This window comes from Trichomycterus rosablanca, chromosome 14, assembly GCF_030014385.1.
Source record: "Trichomycterus rosablanca isolate fTriRos1 chromosome 14, fTriRos1.hap1, whole genome shotgun sequence".
NCBI lineage: Eukaryota > Metazoa > Chordata > Actinopteri > Siluriformes > Trichomycteridae > Trichomycterus > Trichomycterus rosablanca.
This window is the reverse complement of record NC_086001.1, coordinates 18,833,541-18,850,399: the sequence shown is the minus strand read 5'-3', so window position 1 is coordinate 18,850,399 and position 16,859 is coordinate 18,833,541. Positions and strand designations below refer to the sequence as shown.

General features: G+C 38.9%; 8 non-coding genes across 8 annotated transcripts; all 8 read left to right on the top strand.

Annotated features, from left to right (window-relative positions):
* Positions 1–479: 479 nt before the first annotated feature.
* Positions 480–551, top strand: trnaa-ugc (transfer RNA alanine (anticodon UGC)). Its single transcript has one exon. It is a non-coding gene; the product is annotated as a tRNA-Ala (tRNA).
* Positions 552–4,758: 4,207 nt separating this feature from the next.
* On the top strand, positions 4,759–4,830 carry trnaa-ugc (transfer RNA alanine (anticodon UGC)). The gene has a single exon. It is a non-coding gene; the product is annotated as a tRNA-Ala (tRNA).
* Positions 4,831–5,016: 186 nt separating this feature from the next.
* trnat-cgu (transfer RNA threonine (anticodon CGU)) lies at positions 5,017–5,088 on the top strand. The gene has a single exon. It is a non-coding gene; the product is annotated as a tRNA-Thr (tRNA).
* Positions 5,089–12,014: 6,926 nt separating this feature from the next.
* On the top strand, positions 12,015–12,086 carry trnaa-cgc (transfer RNA alanine (anticodon CGC)). The gene has a single exon. It is a non-coding gene; the product is annotated as a tRNA-Ala (tRNA).
* Positions 12,087–12,181: 95 nt separating this feature from the next.
* On the top strand, positions 12,182–12,253 carry trnat-ugu (transfer RNA threonine (anticodon UGU)). The gene has a single exon. It is a non-coding gene; the product is annotated as a tRNA-Thr (tRNA).
* A 3,701-nt stretch (positions 12,254–15,954) lies between these two features.
* trnat-cgu (transfer RNA threonine (anticodon CGU)) lies at positions 15,955–16,026 on the top strand. The gene has a single exon. It is a non-coding gene; the product is annotated as a tRNA-Thr (tRNA).
* Positions 16,027–16,448: 422 nt separating this feature from the next.
* On the top strand, positions 16,449–16,520 carry trnaa-cgc (transfer RNA alanine (anticodon CGC)). The gene has a single exon. It is a non-coding gene; the product is annotated as a tRNA-Ala (tRNA).
* A 96-nt stretch (positions 16,521–16,616) lies between these two features.
* Positions 16,617–16,688, top strand: trnaa-ugc (transfer RNA alanine (anticodon UGC)). Its single transcript has one exon. It is a non-coding gene; the product is annotated as a tRNA-Ala (tRNA).
* Positions 16,689–16,859: the final 171 nt, after the last annotated feature.

The following is a 16,859-nucleotide window of genomic DNA, read 5'->3' as shown; positions in this document are numbered from 1 at the left end:
GTGTGAGGTCCAAGGTTCAATCCCCTGCATCTCCAGCTTGTTGTTTCACTCACTTGCAACAAACTTCAAGTTTGCTTCCACACCCGATAGCTTTAAGAATTAGCACTTTCAAGCACACATTCCAGTGCTTACTCGTGCACAGGGACATTTTTCAGTTCGGGTAGTTTTTCCAGACCCATTCACAAATCAGTTTTAATCTTTACCTAACTAATTGGGCAAAAGGGCCAGGGGTTTGGTCACTTTTGGCCAGCCTTTCCATTTGCTTTATTGACACGGTGCAGCTTGTTAACTGAGTGTTTAATGTGTTTTGGAGCCAACTGGCTTGCAGAGTCAATTCTTAACAGCTACCACAGATTACTCTGCAAGTGTGCCTTTAAATTTTCAATCCCCTGCCTGCTAGAGGCTAAAGATACCTGGTCATGGGTCTCTTTTTGTTTTTGCAAAGAGTCCTGTACCTGTTGCACTGGCACCAGTTCCGGGGGAATGTAGCTCAGCGGTAGAGCGCATGCTTTGCATGTATAAGGCCCAGAGTTCAATCCCCTGCATCTCCAGTAGCTTGCTGTTTCACTCTGCTAGAAAAAAAGCTTCAAGTGTGCTTATCAAGCCGATGGCTTTAAGAACAGTCACTATCAAGCTGGCGTTCTGCTTGTTACTCTTGAACTTTTAGAAGGTGCTCAGCTTCCAGTTGTTACTTTTACCCTTGAAATATCCAGGTACTTAGTCAGACTCAATCACAAGCCCATTTTAAACTTCACCCAGCTGACTGAGCAAAGGTACAGGAGTTAGATGAATTTTGCATGGGACTTTCTATTGGCTTGCATGACATGATGGAGCTTGTTAACCGAGTGTTTAATGTATTTTGGAGCCAACCGGTTGAGAGAGCCAGTTCTTAACCGCTACCACAGAAGACTATGCAAGTGTTCTGTTAAATCTGCAATCCCTCACTTGACAGAGGCTAGAGCAGGGGTCACCAACCTTTTCGAGACCGAGAGCTACTTAAAGGCTACTGAATAATGCGAAGGGCTACTTGGTGATACAAACTTCCTGAATAACATAAAGTTGCATGATTCACCTTTAATTATATTATTATTATTATTATTATTATTATTATCAATTTTCATATATATGAAGAGACTGTCTGATCATATGTTGATGTTAATGATTCATCAGAATAATTATTAACAACGATTTACCATGGTAGGAAACATATTTCAACATGTAACATTATTTATCTCTAATAATCTAAATCTGTCAGAGCTATCACATCTTTGATATTTTTGTAAATATCTTTCTTGACAGTTTTGTATGAATGAGCACATATGTAGCATTTTGATCAAAATCACACAATTTTTTTTTTTACAAATTATCATCACACTTATTATGGATTTACTGATCTTTATTATATTTTAATATAAAATAAATATAAAAGGATTTTTTTAAAAACAAGGTTTGTAGGAGGTAAGGGACGTTAATTTTGTATATAAAAAATAGTTAGACATTAATTCATGAAATTATACAAGATTTTAATAGATTTTTTTATTTGCACAATACAATTATTATAAAATAAATATAAAAATTAATTTTAAAACAAGGTTTGTAGTAGGTGAGGAAGATTGATTGTATATAAAAATGCTAAATAAAAATTATTGAGATCTTTATAGATTTATTCATCTCCATTATAAAATTTTTGACAAACCTTTTCATACTTTATTGATACTTTAAAATTAATGGAAAATAAATACAAACGTTATTTTGAAAAAATATGGTTTGTAGTATTTAATGTGTTTGTATAAAAATAGTTTGACATTAATTAATCAAATAATTACAAGACTTTAATGTATTTATCTCTCTGTAATAAGTGCAGAGTAAACGTCTCCTATGTTTCTCTGTTAGTTTGATGACGCAAGTGTTTCATCTCCCTAACTCGTTAGATGAAGTGGGAGCTTGATAAACGGTTTCATTATAACCTTTCTGTAAATAAATACAATGTAATCCTAAAATTACCATAAAATAGTTTTTGTAGTATGTTGCCTACTTTTATCTGTGTAAGAAATCATAAATAAAGTGAGTGTTAGGTGTTTTTTCAACCATTTATAAAGATCAAAATGATCGAATGTCAAATGTTGAATATTAAACTAACTTTACTGCAGTCAAATACTGTCCTGTTTGTACTTATCTCTTACTGTACTTAACTTTGCAACATTTTAGAACAAATCATGTTTATTATCAGTTATGTACTATTTTAAACAAAATCTGCGATGTACAGGGAAGTTTTTGTAACACGTACTGAAGTGTCTCTCCACATTCCTCCCAATCATTGTGAAAATATTAAGTTTTTTTTCGCTTTTCTGTTTTTTTTGTTATTATTTTTTCATGGTAAAACCCGCATCTTGCTCCGTATCGCAGCTGCGCATGCGTAGCTCGCTTGTCTCAGCGTTATGCGCACGTTTTAAAACTCCGCACCCAGACCATATCAGCGCTCATATAAACATCAAACATTATTGTTTTTTAAATGTTATATTCAGTATTTTGTCATTTTTAAATCTACATCAATGCAAGTGTTATTGATTCAAAAAGAGCAGCAACACAAATAAAATGTTTAGACCAGGGGTGGGCAGTTAAATTTTCCAAGGGGCCACATAAGAAACTGTTACTGTTATGGAGGGCCGGACCAATAAGGTGAACTTATTTCTGCTCAATATTAATTTTATCTCTTTATTTACATTTACATTACATTTTCAGCATTTAGCGTCGACGTCTTTATCCAAAGCGACTTAAATTACAGTTACACTATACAGTCTAAGCAATTGAGGGTTAAGGGCCTTGCTCAAGGGCCCAAAAGCAGCAACCTGGCAGTGGAGGAGCTTGAACCAGCGACCTTGTATTTACTAGTCCAGTACCTTAAGCACTAGACTACTACTGCTCTTTATGAGAAGCAGTAAATTGTGCAGTTCTAATAAGCTGTTAATGTTTAGATGTTACAATCAGAAAATTAGAAGTAGGCAGAGAAAAAACATCAACATTATTTTACTTTTTAAACAAATAAAAAGCAAAAAATAAAAAATAAAAAAAAACAAATGTGAACAAATGTGCAGGTTTTTAAACTATTTTGTTTTGAGTCTAATTACCACATTTGTTTTTCAGTCCTTTGTTATTGTTGGATGTTGGAAATCACAAAGCTGGTGCTGACTGCTTCAGTTCTGTATGTGTTAAATCTTATAAAAAGTATTTGTTGCTTTTGCAGTTTAGTTAGTGAAGCTTCAGGTGTGACGCTCCGCATCGTTCATGTTCTTGTATTTCTCTGTTTAGTACCGCAATTTCGAGCCTAAATTCTGATCCTTAACCAGCGTTACACCTGACTTCAGTAAATAAATACTTCAGAAGTTCATGTCTTGTTAAAAACTTCACCGTCAGTCACACTCAGTTCTGTTCGCATCACGGTGAAGCCCGATACACTCGCACACATAAAACGAAACTTACAGATATTTAAAGACATAGCGCTCCCATCAAAAACAATCCTGTTATATTGCGTGTTTGATGTACATTTATTTACGTCTGATTTTTAATTGCCTCGAACCTCATGCGGGCCGGTTAGGGATGTCTCAATGCCCAGGTCTGGTTTAGACGGAGCTCCAGTCACTAGTGCTATTTTGGAACATGCCCTGCGGGCGACTCACGTGGTCCCTGCGGGCGACCAGGTGCCCGTGGGCACCTTGTTGGTGACCCCTGGGCTAGAGATTCCTGCTCCTGGTTCTGCTTCTCTTTTTGCAAAGACTCTCGTACTCGTTGGAGGTTTATCCAGGAGAGCATAAGTCGGGGATGTAGCTCAGTGGTAGAGCGTGTGCTTCGCATGTATGAGGTCCTGGGTTGCATCTCCATTCAGAAGCTTTTAATTAGGGACCATGTCTTGCCTGGCGTTCTTATTCTCTACAATAGAGCTATAGAGCCACAGAAATCCTGAAGTGTCAGAAAAGGGGATGTAGCTCAGTGGTGGAGAGCATGCTTTGCATGTTTGAGGTCCAGGGTTCAATCCCCTGTGTCTCCAGCTTGTTGTTTCACTCACTTCAAACAAACTTCAAGTTTGCTTCCACACTCGTGCACAGGGACATTTTTCAGTGTGTGACCTTTCTTTGCTGTGCTGCCATGGCCTTGGGCTAAGGCGTCGCTCTAGGAAACCAAAGCTCACGGCTCATTCCCAGAGTGTGTCTTATTCGTGCTTTGTTTTTAAAGTCACAGACAAAACGCTCCTTGAAACAAACACTTGGCCGTTAAAGACCCAATCACAAGTGTTTTCTTTTGTAAACTTCACCTGGCTAAAAAGATCAACGGCTATAGGACAGCACAAGAGACCTTACCTAACACATCAAAGCTGTAATTCCACAGCAGCATCTTACTGCTACACAGGGATTGTAGCTTAGATTAAACCGTTCAAATATCTGGGTAGTTGTTCCAGACCCATTCACAAATCAGTTTTAATCTTTACCTAACTAATTGGGCAAAAGGGCCAGGGGTTTGGTCATTTTTGGCCAGCCTTTCCATTTGCTTTATTGACACGGTGCAGCTTGTTAACTGAGTGTTTAATGGTTTTTGGAGCCAACTGGCTTGCAGAGCCAATTCTTAACAGCTACCACAGATTACTCTGCAAGTGTGCCTTTAAATTTTCAATCCCCTGCCTGCTAGAGGCTAAAGATACCTGGTCATGGGTCTCTTTTTGTTTTTGCAAAGAGTCCTGTACCTGTTGCATTGGCGCCAGTTCCGGGGGATGTAGCTCAGTGGTAGAGCACATGCTTTGCATGTATGAGGCCCAGGATTCAATCCCCTGCATCTCCAGTAGCTTGTTGTTTCACTCTGCTAGAAAAAAGCTTCAAGTGGGCTTCTAAAATCGATGGCTTTAAGAACGATCACTATCAAGCTGGTGTTCAGCTTGTTGCTCTTGAACTTTAAGAATGTGCTCAGCTTCCAGTTGTTACTTTTGCACAAAAACGTTTTTTCAACTTTCTGCCAGTTACCTAGAGAGGCGCGATGGTCAAGTGGTAAGGCGTCGGTCTCGTAAACCGAAGATCACGGGTTCAATCCCCCTTTGTGCCTTTAACATGCATGCTCTCATTTTAAAACATGACCAATATGCTCTAGTTCACATTCCCCCTAGGCTAATTTAAGAAACACAACTCTACATAGGGATGGCAGCTTAGAGGTACTGCATGTCGTGCCTGTATGAGCTCCAGAGTGTCACAATCACTTGAAATATCCAGGTACTTAGTCAGACTCAATCACAAGCCAGTTTTAAACTTCACACAGCTGACTGAGCAAAGGTACAGGAGTTAGATTAATTTTGGATTGGACTTTCTATTGGCTTGCATGACATGATGGAGCTTGTTAACCGAGTGTTTAATGTCTTTTGGAGCCAACCGGTTCAGAGAGCCAGTTCTTAACCGCTACCACAGAAGACTATGCAAGTGTGCTGTTAAATCTGCAATCCCTCACTTGACAGAGGCTAGAGATTCCTGCTCCTGGTTCTGCTTCTCTTTTTGCAAAGACTCTCGTACCCGTTGGAGGTTTACAGTGGTGTATAGTAACGAAGCAATAATACTTCGTTACAGTACTTTACTGGAGTATAAAAAAATTCGGCAACTTTCACTTTTACTCCACTACATTTCCTAAAGAAATTGTGTACTTTTACTCCGATACATTTGCTGTATGCGAATTCGTTACTCGTTACTACAGAATAAAACGACAAGAATTTTTTAGCTAAACAATGTGAGATGTGTGACAGACTGCAGCAGGTTTGGCGAATTCTGCGCTTGTAAATTACATCAGTGGTTAAACACATTAATGCGCAGATGCAAACGTTTTGTAAAAGCGCATCGTTCACTCAAAGATACAGAATAATCGTCATTTCAGAATCTCCCCGTCTAACACACTGATGTAAGTTAGGAATGATTAACAAAGTAAAGCCACAGCACCATTGTTTTTATTATTATTATTATTAGCATTAACATTTTCAGATATCTAGCTACCGATTACATTCGAACCACAAATAAAACGTTTCACTACATTAGTTTGTAATTAATTCAGTGCAGACAAACTCACCTACAGACAAATATTTCCTCAGATAACTTCTGTATTACACTGACAGAGGAAACCTTCATGGTGCTGAGGAACATGCAGCACGTCTTTAACCCTTTAATGCTCTCAACAAGAACTCAACTTTCAAAATTTTATGGATGATTTTTCAGCTGCTGCTTCAGGTTGACACATAAGTTAGAAATGGTGTTTTCTGAGGGAGTCACGTGACGCGATGAAGGTGAAAGCTGTGTAGCGGGGAGCTCCGTGACGCGTCATTATTTTTATCCTTTTGAAACTATCCGAAAACTGTCAGAAGTAATTCTTTTTGCACACAACAGTGAATTATAATTTAAAGATGTCAAAACAACCAAAAATTAATACATTTGGTGAATGTAAGAGGCAATTACGCTCGCAAGGCCCTGAAGCAAAGACTAATCAAGATGACGAGAGCGAATATGAGGATGAACAGACCGATATGGCCCAGGATATCGCCAAAATATATGAGACTCTGAAACAAATGGCGAGTGCACTTGAAGGTTTGGCAGAGGTTAAAAAGACTACTGTTTCGATTGAGGGAAAATTATCAGCTCTAATAACCAGGATAACGGACGTGGAAAAAAGACTGGAATTTCTTGAAGATACAAATCGCGAGATAAATGATCAGGCCGCAATTAACCCACCAGCAGCTAGATCAGAATTAGAAGCTCTCTGCGAGAAAAAACGCAGCAGACGCAATAACATTCGGTTGGTTGGGTTTCCTGAAGGAATTGAAAAAGGAAATACTACGCAGTTTTTACAAGAAACGATACCGAAAATGTTGTGCATTGACACTAATGAGCGGCAGTTGGAAATCGAGCGCGCACATAGAGCCCCAATACCACGTCCAAATCCAGGTGAAAGACCGCGTACCATCCTGGCCCGTTTTCTGAGATCGGGGGACAGAGACTACATCTTACGGCTCGCAAGAGAGAAAGGTGAGCTGTACTGGAATGATAAACGTATCATGATTTTCCCTGATTTCGCAAGAGACACACAACTGAAGCGAGACCAATTTAAAGAGTGCAAGAAATTGCTCAAAGAGCGAAAGATCCAATTCGCCATGATGTATCCGGCGGTTCTGAGGATTCAAGTTGCCGGTGGATATAAACGTTTCAATAATCCCAAAGACGCTTTGGAATATATCCGCAAAATGAACAAATAATTATGGATAAGTATGCATGTAAATTAGAACCAGATCGGGTGAGTGGTTTGTGTAAAGAAATTCTCTGCTCTCGATGTTAGAATTTTGCACTAAAAGCGTATCAGGAAGTATTCGGGAAATGCGGATAGGTTTACTGTTGTAAACTTCAGTGGAATGTCTATTTTTGTTCTGACAAAAAGTTTATAGATAATGGCGACGTGTGAGTGGCTCTTCGTGGGGCGATCCGTAGTCGGTGTTTCATGGACCCTGTAGATGGTTTTTGTTCGGTTTTGATGCGCATTGCGCATGTACACGATGTTATATGTTATCTTTTTGCATTTGTGTTTTTGTTTACTTTAAACTCGACTGATTGTGCCGTTCCTCACGTGGCTCTGTTGATAGATTTGCAGATACTATGTAATGGCTATGGTAACAGCTAAATCTGGTAGAATCTCCTTCACTACATGGAATGTTAAGGGTTTAGGACATCCAATAAAAAGGAAAAAAATATTATCTTACCTAAAACCCAAAAAATATGATGTGATCTTTTTACAAGAAACACATTTATCAGTGGAAGAGTCTAAAAAATTATGCAATGATTGTGTGGGTCAAGTATATAGTAGTGTGGGAAATAGTAAAAGCAAAGGGGTGATCATTTTGATTAATAAAAACTTACAGTTTAAACATTTGAAAGTGGTTAAGGATGAAAATGGCAGAATGATTTTATTATTGGCAGAAGTACAGGGACAACAAATGATATTGGCAAATATATATGCACCAAACATAGACAATCCCGACTTTTTTTCGGATTTGGAGCATAAGATACTTAGTTTGGGAAACTATCTAGTAATATTGGCAGGAGACTTCAATTTAGTTATGGATCCAGTGTTAGACCGCAGTGAACTGAGGGGGCTAAAAACATCTAGAGCTCTATTAACAATGAGAGATATGTGTGCTATGCTAGGCCTGGTTGACATATGGCGAATTGAAAACCCGGTAGGCAGGGATTATACATTCTTCTCAGCAGTTCATGGAACATACTCAAGAATCGATATGTTTTTGGTATCTAAACTTCTTCTCCCCTCCATATTGAATTGCTCAATTGGAAATATTATAATCGCTGATCATGCGAATGTTGACCTTAATATAAAGCCTTATATCAAAAGAAAGCGATCATTTAGGTTTATACTTAACTCTTCCTTACTCCAGGATGAAAAATTTAGGGAAAACTTAAGAACACATATAAGTACATTCATTGAGATCAATGTTCCATCAAAGCCATCGGATGGGGTGGTCTGGGAAACACTTAAGGCAGTAATTAGGGGCTATGTCATCCAACATGCATCATATAAGAAAAAAACAGAGAGACAAAACTGTACAATTAGAACAAGAAATAAAAGCCTTAGAAACAAAAGCAAAAACTAATGTATCATTACCTGAAAGGAGAATGCTGACCCAATTGAAGTATAAATACAATAATATATTGTCTCAAAAGGCAGAATTTGGGTTGTTCCGATTAAGACAGAAATATTTTGAGTCAGGTGACAAAGCAGGGAAACTACTTGCTAGTTATATAAAAGAAAGAGAATCAACAGCTATTATCCCTGCTATACAGGACTCTTCTGGTATCCTCCAAGTGGAACCATTAGAAATTAACAAGGCTTTTAGAGAGTTTTATGAAAGGTTATATACGTCAGAAACAAATATTCAGGTTGAGGAAATCCGTGCATATTTGGAGGATTTAAAATTACCCAAATTAACAGAAGAGCAAAAAAATTTTATAGATTCCCCTATTACGGGTGAGGAGATTGCAAATGTAATACGCAAATTACCCACTGGCAAAACACCCGGTCCGGACGGGCTTACAGCAGAACTGTTTAAATGCTATGTTGATGAATTAACTCCACTACTACACAATATGTTCAATGAGGCGTATGAGGTGGGGCAGTTACCTCCTACTATCTCACAGGCACTAATTACACTAATCTTGAAAAAAGGTAAAGATCCTTGTGATTGCAAAAATTATCGTCCAATCTCATTAATTCCATTAGATATTAAGATTTTGTCAAAGGTGTTTGCAAACAGACTTGAGGAGGTGATCCCCTCTGTAGTACACAATGATCAGGTGGGATTTATTCGTAACCGAAGCTCATCGGATAATATAAGACGTCTTATTAATATTATGTGGGCGGTATCCAATAATAATACTCCTACTGCAGCCATATCGTTAGACGCAGAAAAAGCGTTTGACCGTGTTGAATGGGAATACCTATTTATTACCCTTGAGACTTTCAGATTTGGCAAAACTTTTGTTAACTGGATCAAACTGCTATATAATTCATCAGAAGTAGCAGTGTGGACAAATGGTATTAGCTCAGAATACTTCAAACTTGGTAGAGAAACTCGCCAGGGTTCACCGCCCTCACCATTATTGTTTTGTCTAGCTTTGGAACCCTTGGCTATAACAATACGCAGGGACCAAAATTTTCCAGGAGTTATGTTAGGAGGTGGAATACATAAGTTAATGCTATATGCAGATGATATTTTGTTATTTGTTACTGAACCTGAGAAATCGGTCCCGGCGGTTCTTAATAATATTGACTCTTTCTCTAAAGTATCTGGTTTCAAGATAAACTGGGCAAAATCAGAAGCTCTCGCATTAACACAATATTGTCCTGCTTCACTTTTTCAGGCAGGAAATTTTCAATGGCCAAAACAGGGGATACGTTACTTAGGTATATTGTTCCCCCCGCATATTAAAGATATTGTTAAAGAAAATCTAGATCCCCTATTGAAAAATATTGCATCTGACACAAGCAGATGGTCAACTTTAAATCTATCCTTTGCAGGCAAGGTTAACACACTTAAATTGAATAGTGTTCCTAAGATTAATTACTTATTACAAGCTTTACCATTGGAATTCCCATTAAAATATTTCAAACAATTTGACACAATATGCACAACATTTGGGGAAATTACAGCAACTGGTTGGAGATGGGGGACTTGGGCTTCCAAAACTTCTATATTATTATTATGCTTTTGGTCTGCGGCATTTAGCCCACTGGTCACTACCTCCTGAAAGAGCTCCACCATGGTATGGTATTGAACAGTCAGTGGTAGCTCCACTGCCTCTCCTTCACTGTCTATCTGTTAGACTACCTGAACAGGGTAGATCACACCCCATTCTTGTGAATATGCAACAGATTTGGAAAAGGGTGAGTCATATAGTCAAAAACAACCCATATCTAAATCTGTCATCCAGTATATGGCTAAACAGTTTTGATACAGTGGCCAGAATCTCTGGCCAACTGGATCCATACCTGTATTATGATTGGAAGACAAATAATTCTTAGGAAATGGAAATTACCAGGTATCCCATCTACACATGAATGGCAAAATTAACTGGCAAAAGTGGCAGCTTATGAGAGAATGTCATTCAGGCTCTGGCAGAGGATGGACGGATTTACTAAAAAATGGGGAAGATATTTAAGTTATTTAGAAGAAGAGGAAGAGATAGAATCAGATAATTAAATGTATGTAGTGGGGAGTTATTCATTTTATTGTATTTCAACCTATGAGGAATGGCATTAAAAATGTTAAGGTTTTTCTAAAATGATAAGTTTTTTTTTTTTTTTTTTTTTTTTTTTGTGAGTTTATGAGGATACCTGACTGTGTTTTTCGTTTGATGTTTTACTCTTTCTATGTTGACAGTTTTTATTTATTTATTTTTATTTATTTATTTATTTATTTTTTTTTTTTTTATTTAAATTTTCACTCTTCGGTATATATGTCATGTATCTGCAGAAGTATTTGCTTTGTTTTGTATTGTGAAACGGAGAGAAGAAAATCAATAAAGTATAAATCTTAAAAAAAGAAATGGCGTTTTCTTAAAGTAAGAATACCAATATTTTTTACGTTTAACACACGCCAATCAGGGAGTAGATACAGCCCAAGATTATTTAAATACAGCTTATTTTACCCAGCTATTTAGATTATACTAATGGTTGAGCAGATCATTAAAGGGTTAAAAGTGCCACACGTTTAGTTAAACTTGCTTTTGCTTTTAAATTAATTCTGCCAAAATTCAGTTGTTTTAGGTTATTGGGATATATACAGTATCTATAACTTGAATGTACTACCCAAATAAAAAAAATGGAACAGTATAGAAAATGCAAATAAAATAGATGCAGTGTTTTTTACATTTACATCGACTCTTATTCCATCTTTTATGAACCCAAAATATTTCATGTTTTGTCTGGTCAACTTCATTCTTAACATACACATACGTGCATTTTAAGCTACAACACATTCTAAAAAAAGTTGGAACAGGGCAATTTAGTCCTCGTAATAAGGTTAAAAACAACTAAATAATCACGTGATTTCAAATAGGTGATGTGAACAGCTGATTATAATCACAAATTGGCACAGATCATGTTCAGATGGAAGCAAGGAAAAAAAGCTTGTTAAGTTGGTTTACAGGCTTAAAAGAACAATCTTATATTTTTCTAAATGACCGCTTCAGTTTATACTAACAGCATTTACTTTTACTTCTACTTTTAATACTTAAGTACATTTAATATCAAAATACTTTTAATACTTAAGTACATTAAACATCAGATACTTTTAGACTTTTACTCAAGTAATATTTTAAAAGGTGACTTTTACTTGTATCTAAGTAAATTTCTGGTAAGATACTTGTACTTTTACTCAAGTATGGCCTTCCGGTACTTTATACACCACTGGAGGTTTACACTGGGAAGCACAAGTTGGGGATGTAGCTCAGTGGTAGAGCGCATGCTTCGCATGTTTGAGGTCCTTGGTTCAAACCCCAACATCTCCATTCAGAAGCTTTTAATTAGGGACCATGTCTTGCCTGCCGTTCTTATTCTCTACAATAGAGCTATAGAGCCACAGCAATCCTGCTGAATCAGAAAAGGGGATGTAGCTCAGTGGTAGAGCGCATGCTTTGTGTTTATGAGGTCCAGGGTTCAATCTCCTGCATCTCCAGCTTGTTGTTTCACTCACTTTAAACAAACTTCAAGTTTGCTTCCACACCCGATAGCTTTAAGAATGAGCACTTTCAAGCACACATTCCAGTGTTTACTCGTGCACAGGGACATTTTTCAGTGTGTGACCTTTCTTTGCTGTGCTACCATGGCCTTGGGCTAAGGCGTCGCTCTAGGAAACCAAAGCTCACGGCTCATTCCCAGAGTGTGTCTTATTCGTGCTTTGTTTTTGAAGTCACAGACAAAATGCTCCTTGAAACAAACACTTGGTCGTTAAACACACAATCACAAGTGTTTTCTTTTGTAAACTTCACCTGGCTAAAAAGATCAACGGCTATAGGACAGCACAAGAGAACTTACCTAACACATCAAAGCTGTAATTCCACAGCAGCATCTTACTGCTACACAGGGATTGTAGCTTAGATTAAACCGTTCAAATATCCGGGTAGTTGTTCCAGACCCATTCACAAATCAGTTTTAATCTTTACCTAACTAATTGGGCAAAAGGGCCAGGGGCAATGTTCCCTCTAATTTTTCATGTGTCTGAGCAAACACACAAACTCCCTGAGCGGTCCCTTGGACCACTGTGAGCAACATCAGATGTGTGCACTGTGGTCACGCCAGCATCGCATCTATCCAAGTTACATGGTTTAATAAAATAATCAAATTTCAGCATTTGCATTTCTGTTAGAATACTTTTCATGAAGTGCTTTAGCCCACTTACAATACAAAATTACAAAAATCTTGTTCATGACCTGGGTAGTATGTTAACGCTATTGGAAGTAAATAAATATTTAATTTTAAATATGGCAAAACATGAACTGCAGACCAAACCAAGCCAACTATAAACTCCAATTTTGAAAACACAATGAATATTTTTATTATAAGGCACTGACTTCCAGTGTGTGAAGCTCCTGCTGTGCAGATGTTTAGTAACAGTCTGGTGAGACCCAAAAGCAGATAGGAAAAAAGTTGCAGTAAGCGAACATCGAACCGGGATCGAACCGGGAGCAATGCTCTACCCTGTACTCTATAAGGTGTTTATATTGTTTGTGACTCTGAACTGTTAAAAGGTTTCAACAATTCGTTAATATAAATAAACAACAGAAGAACAGAAGAGCAATTCAGAACTGAAGAAATTCGTATATATTTATATAAACATACAGTGTATCACAAAAGTGAGTACACCCCTCACATTTCTGCAGATATTTAAGTATATCTTTTCATGGGACAACACTGACAAAATGACACTTTGACACAATGAAAAGTAGTCTGTGTGCAGCTTATATAACAGTGTAAATTTATTCTTCCCTCAAAATAACTCAATATACAGCCATTAATGTCTAAACCACTGGCAACAAAAGTGAGTACACCCCTTAGTGAAAGTTCCTGAAGTGTCAATATTTTGTGTGGCCACCATTATTTCCCAGAACTGCCTTAACTCTCCTGGGCATGGAGTTTACCAGAGCTTCACAGGTTGCCACTGGAATGCTTTTCCACTCCTCCATGACGACATCACGGAGCTGGCGGATATTCGAGACTTTGCGCTCCTCCACCTTCCGCTTGAGGATGCCCCAAAGATGTTCTATTGGGTTTAGGTCTGGAGACATGCTTGGCCAGTCCATCACCTTTACCCTCAGCCTCTTCAATAAAGCAGTGGTCGTCTTAGAGGTGTGTTTGGGGTCATTATCATGCTGGAACACTGCCCTGCGACCCAGTTTCCGGAGGGAGGGGATCATGCTCTGCTCAGTATTTCACAGTACATATTGGAGTTCATGTGTCCTTCAATGAAATGTAACTCCCCAACACCTGCTGCACTCATGCAGCCCCAGACCATGGCATTCCCACCACCATGCTTGACTGTAGGCATGACACACTTATCTTTGTACTCCTCACCTGATTGCCGCCACACATGCTTGAGACCATCTGAACCAAACAAATTAATCTTGGTCTCATCAGACCATAGGACATGGTTCCAGTAATCCATGTCCTTTGTTGACATGTCTTCAGCAAACTGTTTGCGGGCTTTCTTGTGTAGAGACTTCAGAAGAGGCTTCCTTCTGGGGTGACAGCCATGCAGACCAATTTAATGTAGTGTGCGGCGTATGGTCTGAGCACTGACAGGCTGACCCCCCACCTTTTCAATCTCTGCAGCAATGCTGACAGCACTCCTGCGCCTATCTTTCAAAGACAGCAGTTGGATGTGATGCTGAGCACGTGCACTCAGCTTCTTTGGATGACCAACGCGAGGTCTGTTCTGAGTGGACCCTGCTCTTTTAAAACGCTGGATGATCTTGGCCACTGTGCTGCAGCTCAGTTTCAGGGTGTTGGCAATCTTCTTGTAGCCTTGGCCATCTTCATGTAGCGCAACAATTCGTCTTTTAAGATCCTCAGAGAGTTCTTTGCCATGAGGTGCCATGTTGGAACTTTCAGTGACCAGTATGAGAGAGTGTGAGCGCTGTACTACTAAATTGAACACACCTGCTCCCTATGCACACCTGAGACCTAGTAACACTAACAAATCACATGACATTTTGGAGGGAAAATGACAAGCAGTGCTCAATTTGGACATTTAGGGGTGTAGTCTCTTAGGGGTGTACTCACTTTTGTTGCCGGTGGTTTAGACATTAATGGCTGTATATTGAGTTATTTTGAGGGAAGAATAAATTTACACTGTTATATAAGCTGCACACAGACTACTTTTCATTGTGTCAAAGTGTCATTTTGTCAGTGTTGTCCCATGAAAAGATATACTTAAATATCTGCAGAAATGTGAGGGGTGTACTCACTTTTGTGATACACTGTATATAAAGGAACTGTGGGTGTGTTGAAAAAAGGAAAACAGAAAGGACAAAATGACATTAGCGGTAACCGCAATTTGATAATGAAAAAAAATAAAACGTACAGTTTCGAACCCCTCACATCAGCTAGCTCAAGGGACCGACACTCTAACCACTACACTACAGAGTGAACTTAAGAAAGCGTGATCTGAATCGCTTATTAAGGTATGCGCCTAAAACGAAACAAAGAATGCCAAACAAACTAAAAAAGATACACAAAGAAAACTAATCTGACGCGTTATTAAGGCGTGGGAACGCGTTATTTTTGTTTTTTTTTTGTGCGCCGTTGCATTTTTTTGTGCGCAGAGACCATGTCAGCAGTGAGCAATTGCGCACGCGCGCAGCTTAGAAGGAACATTGGCCAGGGGTTTGGTCCTTTTTGGCCAGCCTTTCCATTTGCTTTATTGACACGGTGCAGCTTGTTAACTGAGTGTTTAATGTGTTTTGGAGTCAACTGGCTTGCAGAGCCAATTCTTAACAGCTACCACAGATTACTCTGCAAGTGTGCCTTTAAATTTGCAATCCTCTGCCTGCTAGATGCTAAAGATACCTGGTCATGGGTCTCTTTTTGTTTTTGCAAAGAGTCCTGTACCTGTTGCATTGGCGCCAGTTCTGGGGGATGTGGCTCAGTGGTAGAGCGCTTGCTTTGCATGTATGAGGCCCAGAGTTCAATCCACTGCCTCTCCTGTGGCTTATTTCACTCTGCTAGAAAAAAGCTTCAAGTGTGCTTCTAAAGCCGATGAGTTTAAGAATAATCGCTGCCGTTCTGCTTGTTGCTTTTGGACTTTAAGAATGTGCTCAGCTTCCAGGTGTTACTTTTGCACAAGAACGTTTTTTCAACTTTCTGCCAGCTACTTAGAGAGCTGCGGTGGCCAAGTGGTAAGGCGTCGGTCTCGTAAACCGAAGATCACGGGTTCAATCCCCGTTTGTGCCTTTAACATGCATGCTCTCATTTTAAAACATGACCAATATGCTCTAGTTCACATTCCCTCTAGGCTAATTTAAGAAACACAACTCTTTTCCTAATTTCCCTTGCAGGTCTTATTTACCACATTAATGCTGTGCTTCCACACCAGCACATTTCCTCTACATAGGGATGGCAGCTTAGAGGTACTGCATGTCGTGCCTGTATGAGCTCCAGAGTGTCACAATCCCTTGAAATATCCAGGTACTTAGTCAGACTCAATCACAAGCTTGTTTTAAACTTCACCCAGCTGACTGAGCAAAGGTACAGGAGTTAGATTAATTTTGGATTGGACTTTCTATTGGCTTGCATGACATGATGGAGCTTGTTAACTGAGTGTTTAATGTCTTTTGGAGCCAACCGGGGAAGTGCAAGTGGGGGAAGTGCAAGTGGGGGAAGTAGCTCAGTGGTAGAGCGCATGCTTCGCATGTATGAGGTTCTGGGTTCATGCCCCAGCATCTCCATTCCAAAATTTTTTAATTAAGGACCATGTCTTGCCTGTCGGTCTTATTCTCTACAATAGAGCTATAGAGCCACAGCAATCCTGCTGTGTCAGAAAAGGGGATGTAGCTCAGTGGTAGAGCGCATGCTTTGCATGTATGAGGTCCAGGGTTCAATCTCCTGCATCTCCAGCTTGTTGTTTCACTCACTTGAAACAAACTGCAAGTTTGCTTCCACACCCGATAGCTTTAAGAATCAGCACTTTCAAGCACACATTCCAGTGCTTACTCGCGCACAGGGACATTTTTCAGTGTGTGACCTTCCTTTGCTGTGCATTTATTCTCACATTTATAATATTTAAA